Raw genomic sequence first — 8,777 nt, 5'->3', positions numbered from 1 at the left:
TTTGATTCCACCTACCAGTTTTTTTTCCCCCTTGAATTTCAGACATATTGGTTCAACAGCATTCCCTTGATTTACCAGCCTAGTTAGGCTTTCAAGGCTCATCAACTGAATCCATTAATTTAACTGCAATGCATCGAATGAATTGAGTAGAAAGTACCACAATAAACTGGACATGCCAATTATCCTGCATGTGCTTGGACACACACAAAATGACTCCTCAAGAGTCATAACTTTTATTAAACACAAGCCTTGCTTTACTGCTTTCCACACTCTGCCTGTTTGGGAGCAATGCTTGAGATATTTTGCAGACTCAATATGCATTGAGTAATGGTTCTTTCCACATCTTTCCACCAAGATATTATTTTAATAATATGTATTATTGATTTGCTTTTTCCCCACAGTAAAATCACAGTAATAATTTGTAGTGGTAAATAAAACAAAGAGATGCTTAAATATTCACTTGAGCTATATTCTGATCAGTTCTTTCAGGGACACAGGATAATAGAGACAATATCAATAATATCATAGAAACTAAGCAATTCTCCCCACACTAAAATGTGAAGGCATGCTCAGATAGTAACATTTTCCCCTAATCCATACCATACTGGGTCTTCAAAGGTTGGTTTCTCACTACCAAACTAAAGTTGATTTTCACTTTACAAAATCACTTGGGGACTAAACCACTTTTGGGACTTCTCTGGAGGTCCAGTGGTTAAGACTCCGCTCTTCCACTGCAGGGGATGTGGGTTCGATCCCTGGTCAGGGAGCTAAGATCCCACATGCTGTAAGGTGGGGCCAAAAACTAGAAAACAAAACACAAAAACTAAATCACTTTTAAAGGCATTCAGACTGCTTAGAAAGTTCCATTATTATCTGTGACAATTACTAGCTGTAAATGTAAAAAGTATACAAAATTCCAGCATACACTCTGGGCCAGTTGGCACCAATGAGCGTGTTCAGACATTTATTTCCTCAGTCTGAAATTCCAAAGGAATGTTATGAAATTCTCTGGACTGAAATCCAACTCCTAGATTTGTGGCATCTGCCCATTTAATAAATGTACATCTGTGTATTCCTTGAATAAGTTGACTTAATAGAACCAAAGATGGAGACCAAAGTAGGAAGTTTCCTTTAGGACATTCTTAAGCTTTGTTTTGACACTTCCTAAGACTACTTTGAGGTTTTCTAAGAGAAGGGGGAGGGCAGAGGTAACTTCAGTTCAGTTCAGTTCAGTTCAGTCTCAAAGAGTCGGACACAACTGAGCGACTGAACTGAACTGCACTGAAGTTACCTCTGCCCTCCCCCTTCTCTCTCTGCCCTCCCCCTCCATGCTAACTGCTTTGCTGATCATTCTGTTTGCTTGTGTTTTCATGTGTATCTGGTTGGACTGTTTTGGTATAAGGGAGTCACTGAGGATCTCTCTTTCAGCTTCAGTTTTACTCTTTGTCACTAAGTCCAAAGGATAGAAAGCCCCTTTTACAGGCCATGGATTGTGGATGCTTCTGAAATATCTTTTCTGCAGTCTGTAGCAACTGGGGATTTGCATTACTTTGCCTTTTGCCTATATGTTAAGACACATAATTTACTTACTTTTAAAATGAAATAGTATATATTGATATTTCATTGTTTCTTTGTTTTTCTTTGTTTCCATTTGTCTCTCTAAGCTGTGAGCTGAGAGGTTTGAGAGCCAGACTTTGAAATGAGTCAGCTGTTTAGAGCTCAGACACTGAAAGAGGTTTCCGTAGCAACAGGAGATGTGTGGGAAAGCCTTATGCACACTATAGCTTAGGAAGCAGGATTTACTGGCTGAATCGCAAAGCTTCCCCTTCGTCCAGGAGGTATTTTCTTAGTACGGAGATACTTGATCTGTGTTAGTTTTAACTGTGTTAGTTTTAACATTCAGTTTCTTCTCAGGGTGAACTTTGCATTTTGTGGAAATAAATTAAATACTGATATTAAACACATACTGTTTCAAAAAATAATCGCAAAATCAATAAAGCAGTATTAACTAAAGGAACTAAGCTTTAGTCAATGGTAAATAGCAAAAGTATCTTACTGGTCTCATCACATATTCACTACTACAGTGAATTCAATCTGGCAGATGTCTTGCCTGCATTCCTGTCTATAAAGTGGTCATTAAATAAATATATAGAAAACATCTGGCACCTAGCAGGTTTCCTAGAAGAGATTTCATATTTCAGACAGCCAATCCTTATTTGACCTATGCCCAGCTAACTTGTTGATTAGAAACTGAGTAAGCAAACCAAGTCTTCTGGTCTGATTCAATAGCCACTTAATCCTAGGTCATTGCATTGTGAGGCAGGCATCAGGCAGAAGTGAAGCAATCAGGGTATTTCCACGTCCACCGTTAGAGAAACAACTCCAAGGGCATTTCCTAGGAAATTCATTCCACATATACTGCCTGGAGTTTTGAAAACGAATTACAAAAGGACTTGCGATCTAAGAAATGTTGCAGTTGGACTATGAGGATAACTATAAACAAATTCGGCCATATGAAAAATTTTACAAAATACTATATCTCAACCTAGAGCTAAACATGGTAATTTGCTAGGCCAGGGTTCTCCTCCCATAATCTTTAGGGCTATTGTGGCTTATTAATGACCAGCTTTTCTCTTTATTTCTGTTGATGGCCTCCACACTCTTGTTACCATTCTGCTGGAAGTAAGCCTTATCTCTCCGATAGAATCATTTTGATTTCTAAAATGACCTCAGAATTTTAGCGAAAAACTACCTCCAATTAGTGATTGTGGTAATTCAAATATTAATGGTCTTTTAAAAGTGGCTATTACCAAAAGCTATGTGGGAATCCATACAAACTAGCAGCAATGCTTTGTAACTTCAAAATATTCTATGATTGTAGATTTGGATCCATATTTATAGAAAGTCAGAACAAGAATTGCTTTTGTGATCAAGTAGTCCAACTTCCTCATTTTATGGATAACAAGGCTTTTGTTGACAGAAGAGCCTTTGTCCTTCAATTACATTAAATTTTTTTTACTGTATTTTATTTTTAAACTTTACAATATTGTATTAGTTTTGCCAAATATCAAAATGAATCCACCACAGGTATACCTGTGTTCCCCATCCTGAACCCTCCTCCCTCCTCCCTCCCCATACCCTCCCTCTGGGTCGTCCCAGTGCACCAGCCCCAAGCATCCAGTATCGTGCATCGAACCTGGACTGGCAACTCTTTTCATACATGATATTATACATGTTTTAATGCTATTCTCCCAAATCTCCCGACCCTCTCCCTCTCCCACAGAGTCCATAAGAATGATCTATATATCAGTGTCTCTTTTGCTGTCTCGTACACAGGGTTATTGTTACCATCTTTCTAAATTCCATATATATGCGTTAGTGTACTGTATTGGTGTTTTTCTTTCTGGCTTACTTCACTCTGTATAATAGGTTCCAGTTTCATCCATCTCATTAGAACTGATTCAAATGTATTCTTTTTAATGGCTGAGTAATACTCCATTGTGTATATGTACCACAGCTTTCTTATCCATTCATCTGCTGATGGACATCTAGGTTGCTTCCATGTCCTGGCTATTATAAACAGTGCTGCGATGAACATTGGGGTACACGTGTCTCTTTCCCTTCTGGTTTCCTCAGTGTGTATGCCCAGCAGTGGGATTGCTGGATCATAAGGCAGTTCTATTTCCAGTTTTTTAAGGAATCTCCACACTGTTCTCCATAGTGGCTGTACTAGTTTGCATTCCCACCAACAGTGTAAGAGAGTTCCCTTTTCTCCACACCCTCTCCAGCATTTATTGCTTGTAGACTTTTGGATCACAGCCATTCTGACTGGCATGAAATGGTACCTCATAGTGGTTTTGATTTGCATTTCTCTGATAATGAGTGATGTTGAGGAACTTTTCATGTGTTTGTTAGCCATCTGTAACCCTGTGTACGAGACAGCAAAAGAGACACCGATGTATAGATCAGTCTTATGGACTCTGTGGGAGAAGGAGAGGGTGGGGAGATTTGGGAAAATAGCATTGAAACATGTATAATATCATGTATGAAACGAGTCGCCAGTCCAGGTTCGATGCACGGTACTGGAGGCTTGGGGCTGGTGCACTGGGACGACCCAGAGGGAGGGGAGGGGAGGGAGGAGGGTGGAGGGTTCAGGATGGGGAACGCAGGTATACCTGTGGCGGATTCATTTTGATATTTGCAAAACTAATACAATATTGTAAAGTTTAAAAATAAAATAAAATTAAAAAAAAAAAACAAATGCATGCATTTCATCCAAACATGTCCTTCTCTATGCATGCGTACATGCTAAGCTGCTTCAGTTGTGTCCGATTCTTTGCGATCTTATGGACCATAGCCCACCAGGCTTCTCTGTCCATGGGATTCCCCTGGCAAGAATACTGGAGTCTGTTGCCATGCTCTCCTCCAGGGGATCTTCTTGACCCAGGGATCGAACCTGTGTCTCTTAAGTCTCCTGCATTGCCAGGCATGCTCTTTACCACTAGTGCCACCTGGGAAGCCCCTTCCCCTTCTCTATGCCAATTTCCAAAGATTTATCTGCTCACTCTTGGATTATGGCAACAGCCTCCTATCCCAGCCCTCACTTTCCGAGTTCTCTCTCGCCCCAAATGACCTCCATTGTTCTCCCTCTCTGCTATCTGCTACAGCGTTTCCAATTTGTGTCTCTCAGTTTAGCACTGAATTCCATAATTTTGCACTGGTTTTGATTGCTGTGTGGAAAGCTCATTTCCCCAATGTATTATAAATCCCTTAAAGGCAAGCGTATCTTAAACTGCTCTGTATGTCTTACAGCCCTGAGCACAGAGTGGCCACTCCCTCTCTCTTAAAATAAGAGAAGCTCATGAGTAAAAAATAAATAGAAGGCAGAATAATAGGAAGCAGACAAGGAGAAAATAATCAGAGGAAATGAAAGGGGGTTTTCCTGTACAAAAATACCCTTACAAAGCGAGATCTCCCTATCCTATCCCACTCTACCTCTGTTGGACTCACCCTGGTAGAGCAGTTACCAGGCTTCTATTGTCTTTACCTAGTTGTCATTCTTTTGGTTGGTCTGAATAATCTAAAAGGGAGGAAACAGTGGCAGGAGTGAGCTCTCAGCCTTAGGGTCAAAATAGGACCAATGGCAGCACTGGTATCTTGGTTGCAATACTGAATTTTGAGATGGTTTGGAAAGACAATGGGAAATGAAGGGTTTTTGCTAAAGAAACAATAAAGCCTATCATTTCTCTTGCAGGAACTACCATCAAAAGCTGTTTAAAGTTGCACATCTCTAGTTTCCCACAGACTTCCACAGAAAATCTAACATCATCATGCCTTAGGTTGTGACACTGTTCACCAGAAGAGGCTTAGATATGTTTCAACCACACATAGCCCCCAAATCACAGAGACTAAAGAACCAAACATATCTCACTAATGCAAAGTCAATTGGGGAGCATTTGGGAAGTGGGGTTTTCCACAATTTAGTGACTCGGAGACTGAGGCTCCTTCTGTCCTCAGAACGTATAATCTCCATGGCTACTAAAGAAGGGGAATAGAGAGCTTGGAGATAGCCTATGAACTCTTAATGCTTTGACTTAGCAGTTACATGTCACACCCACTCAGTTCATTAGCAGAGGTTTCACATTGTTCCAACATAACTAAAAGGATACTAGGTTGTTTATGGGATCACATGGAAAGCTGGGAAAGGACTGGTGTCTTCCACAAGCACCATTATGTTATCCAAGGAGTTTTGCATCGATTTATCACTTGATTCCCACAACAATTCTGTGAGGTGCCTGGGACAGATAGCAACTCCTTTGTCAAGAAGTAGCAACCAAGGCCCAGAGTGCAAAAGTGACTTTTCTAGGTTACACATTTAACTAGTGGCAGAGGTAGAATTAGAAACCAGGGGGCCTCTTTTCACTACTGAGTTCTTTGTGCTTTAAAATATTTCCTGCTGGAAAGAAAAAAAATCAATGGCTAAGTACAAGCCAAGAAGATAAAGATGGTTGACTCACTTCATACTCAGTCACTTTCAGCCACATCCAGATTCAATGAAAATATCTCTCTTCCAATTGTAATCATACTACATAAAATTATCTAGAAAGTTTTAAAAGAAATTGTCAGATATTTGACTATTTTTAACTAGACCCACGGACTTTTTCCACTGGCAAAAAAGAATCTCTGTTGACCTGTAAGTAGTTACCACCACAAAGCAGATTGAAAGAAATACTAGAGAAATCTTGCTTAGCAGGCAAAAGAGGTGCTGAAAGGAAATTCAATCAAAGGAAGCTTAATATTAAATATGTAGTCTGTCGGTCATGTGACCGACGTGAATATACCCATGAATACATTATGCCATACAGATAATTGGTCAACTACACTTCAGAATAATGGATGTGTCCCATTCATTACTAGGCTTCTCCTTATACTCACCTCTTCTGCACGAATATACCTCTGATTTAATACCTGTCACATTGTGTTGCAAACACTGATGTGTTTGTTCTTCCCTTTCCTGCAACCTTTGAAGACAAAGATCATGTGTTATTGGTTGTTACAGACACAATTTACAGTGGAGTGGTCCTTCCTCTCTTGTTCCCCCTTTGATGGCTCCCTCGGCTTTAGTTGATCACTTTCATATTCCTCAGTGCTCTGTCCTAGGTAGCTTCCCAATCTATACTAGCCTTTTGTGAGGTTTCATTTACTCCCATGGATTTAAGTACCATCAATATTGTGGTGATGCCTAATCTCTGACTCTGATTGACCTTTAGACCCACCAGTCATTCTATACAGGACCTGTCCATTGGTCCTGAAACTCAATACATTGCCAGCTGACCCAATTCTCTCCCTTATCACCCCCAAACTGCTATTGTTCCTATGTTCCTTGACTCTTTGAATGGCACCATTATCCAACTGATGATGCAAAACAGATATTTGGTAGTCATTGTCCTCCTCCCTATTCACTTCCCACCACAATCAATCAATCATCAAATCCTGACCTATTTCCTAAAACATTGCTCAAATCCATAAAATTTCCCACCATCTCCATATCTACTACATTAATCACGACAGTATTACCTCCCAACTGGAATACTCCAATCTTTCCTCTTCTACCCCATTTTCTATACATCATCAAAAAGAGTGATCTTTCTAAACTACCAGTATGACCAGTGCCATATGTAAAAGTTATCAATTATCTGTTGTTACTAGGTGTTTTGAGTACACAAAGATAAAAATCTAGATGAGAGTGGTGTTATGAATTCAATGCTTGTGCCCCCCAAGTTCATATGCTGAAACACCAATCCCAATGTGATGTTTATTAGATGGAGTCTTTGGAAAGTAATTGGGGTTGCACTAGGTTTAGATGCAATCATGAGGGTGGAGCTCTCATGAAGGGGATTAGTGCCCATATAGGAAGAGGCCAGAGATATAGCTAACTTCCTTTCCAACACTGTGAAGATAAAAGGAGAAGTCAGCAATCTATAGCCTGGAAGAGAGTCCTCCTCAGAACCTGACCATACTGACACCATGACATGGAACTTTCAGTATCCAGAAAAGTGAAGTGACAGTGTTAGTTGCTCAGTCATGTCCAACTCTGTGACCTCATGGACTATAGCCCACCAGGCTCCTCTGCCCATGGAATTCTCCAAGCTAGAATACTGGATTGAGTTGCCATTTCCTCCTCCAGGGGATCTCAACTCAGGGATAGAAGCTGGATCTCCTGCATTGCCTGCAGATTCTACACTATATGAGCCACCAGGAAAGCCAGTCTCCAGAAATGTGAGAAATAAACTTCTGTTGTGTTTGTAAACTACCCAGTCTATGGTACTTTGTTTATAGGAGCCTGAAATAACTAAGATAAAGGTTGAAAGAAAAGACAGTCTAAAATCAGTTAGGATTTTTAGAGACAAATAACAAAAACTAACTGGCTAACTTAAGGGGAGAAGTTTATTGAAAGGATATTGGATAGTTCACAGAATCAACAGGATATCTGGCAAATTAGGCTTAAAAAATACAAATATATGGAGGCTAAACAACATGATTCTGAATAACCAACAAATCACAGAAGAAATCAAAAAAGAAATCAAAATATGCATAGAAACAAATGAAAATGAAAACACAACAACCCAAAACCTATGGGATTCAGTAAAAGCAGTGCTAAGGGTAAGGTTCATAGCAATACAAGCTTACCTCCAGAAACAAGAGAAAAATAAAATAAATTACCTAACTCTACACCTAAAGCAACTAGAAAAAGAAGAAGTGAAGAACCGCAGTGTTAATAGAAGGAAAAAAATCATAAAAATTAAGGCAGAAATGGAGAAGGTGATGGCACCCCACCCCAGTACTCTTGCCTGGAAACTCCCATGGATGGAGGAGCCTGGTAGGCTGCAGTCCATGGGGTCACTAAGAGTCGGACACGACTGAGTGACTTCATTTTCACTTTTCACTTTCCTGCATTGGAGAAGGAAATGGCAACCCATTCCAGTGTTCTTGCCTGGAGAATCCCAAGGACAGAGGAGCCTCATAGGCTGGCTTCTACAGGGTCGCACAGAGTCGGACACGACTGAAGCAACTTAGCAGCAGCAGCAGCAAGGCAGAAATAAATGAAAAAGAAACAAAGGAGACTATAGCAAAATCCAACAAAACTAAAAGCTGGTTTTTTGAGAATATAAATAAAATAGACAAACCATTAGCCAGACTCATCAAGAAAAAAAGGGAGAAGAATCAAATCAACAAAATTAGAAATGAAAATGGAGAAATCACAACAGACAACACAG

This window comes from Bos indicus x Bos taurus, chromosome X, assembly GCF_003369695.1.
Source record: "Bos indicus x Bos taurus breed Angus x Brahman F1 hybrid chromosome X, Bos_hybrid_MaternalHap_v2.0, whole genome shotgun sequence".
Lineage (NCBI taxonomy): Eukaryota > Metazoa > Chordata > Mammalia > Artiodactyla > Bovidae > Bos > Bos indicus x Bos taurus.
Note: the sequence above shows the minus strand (reverse complement) of the source record.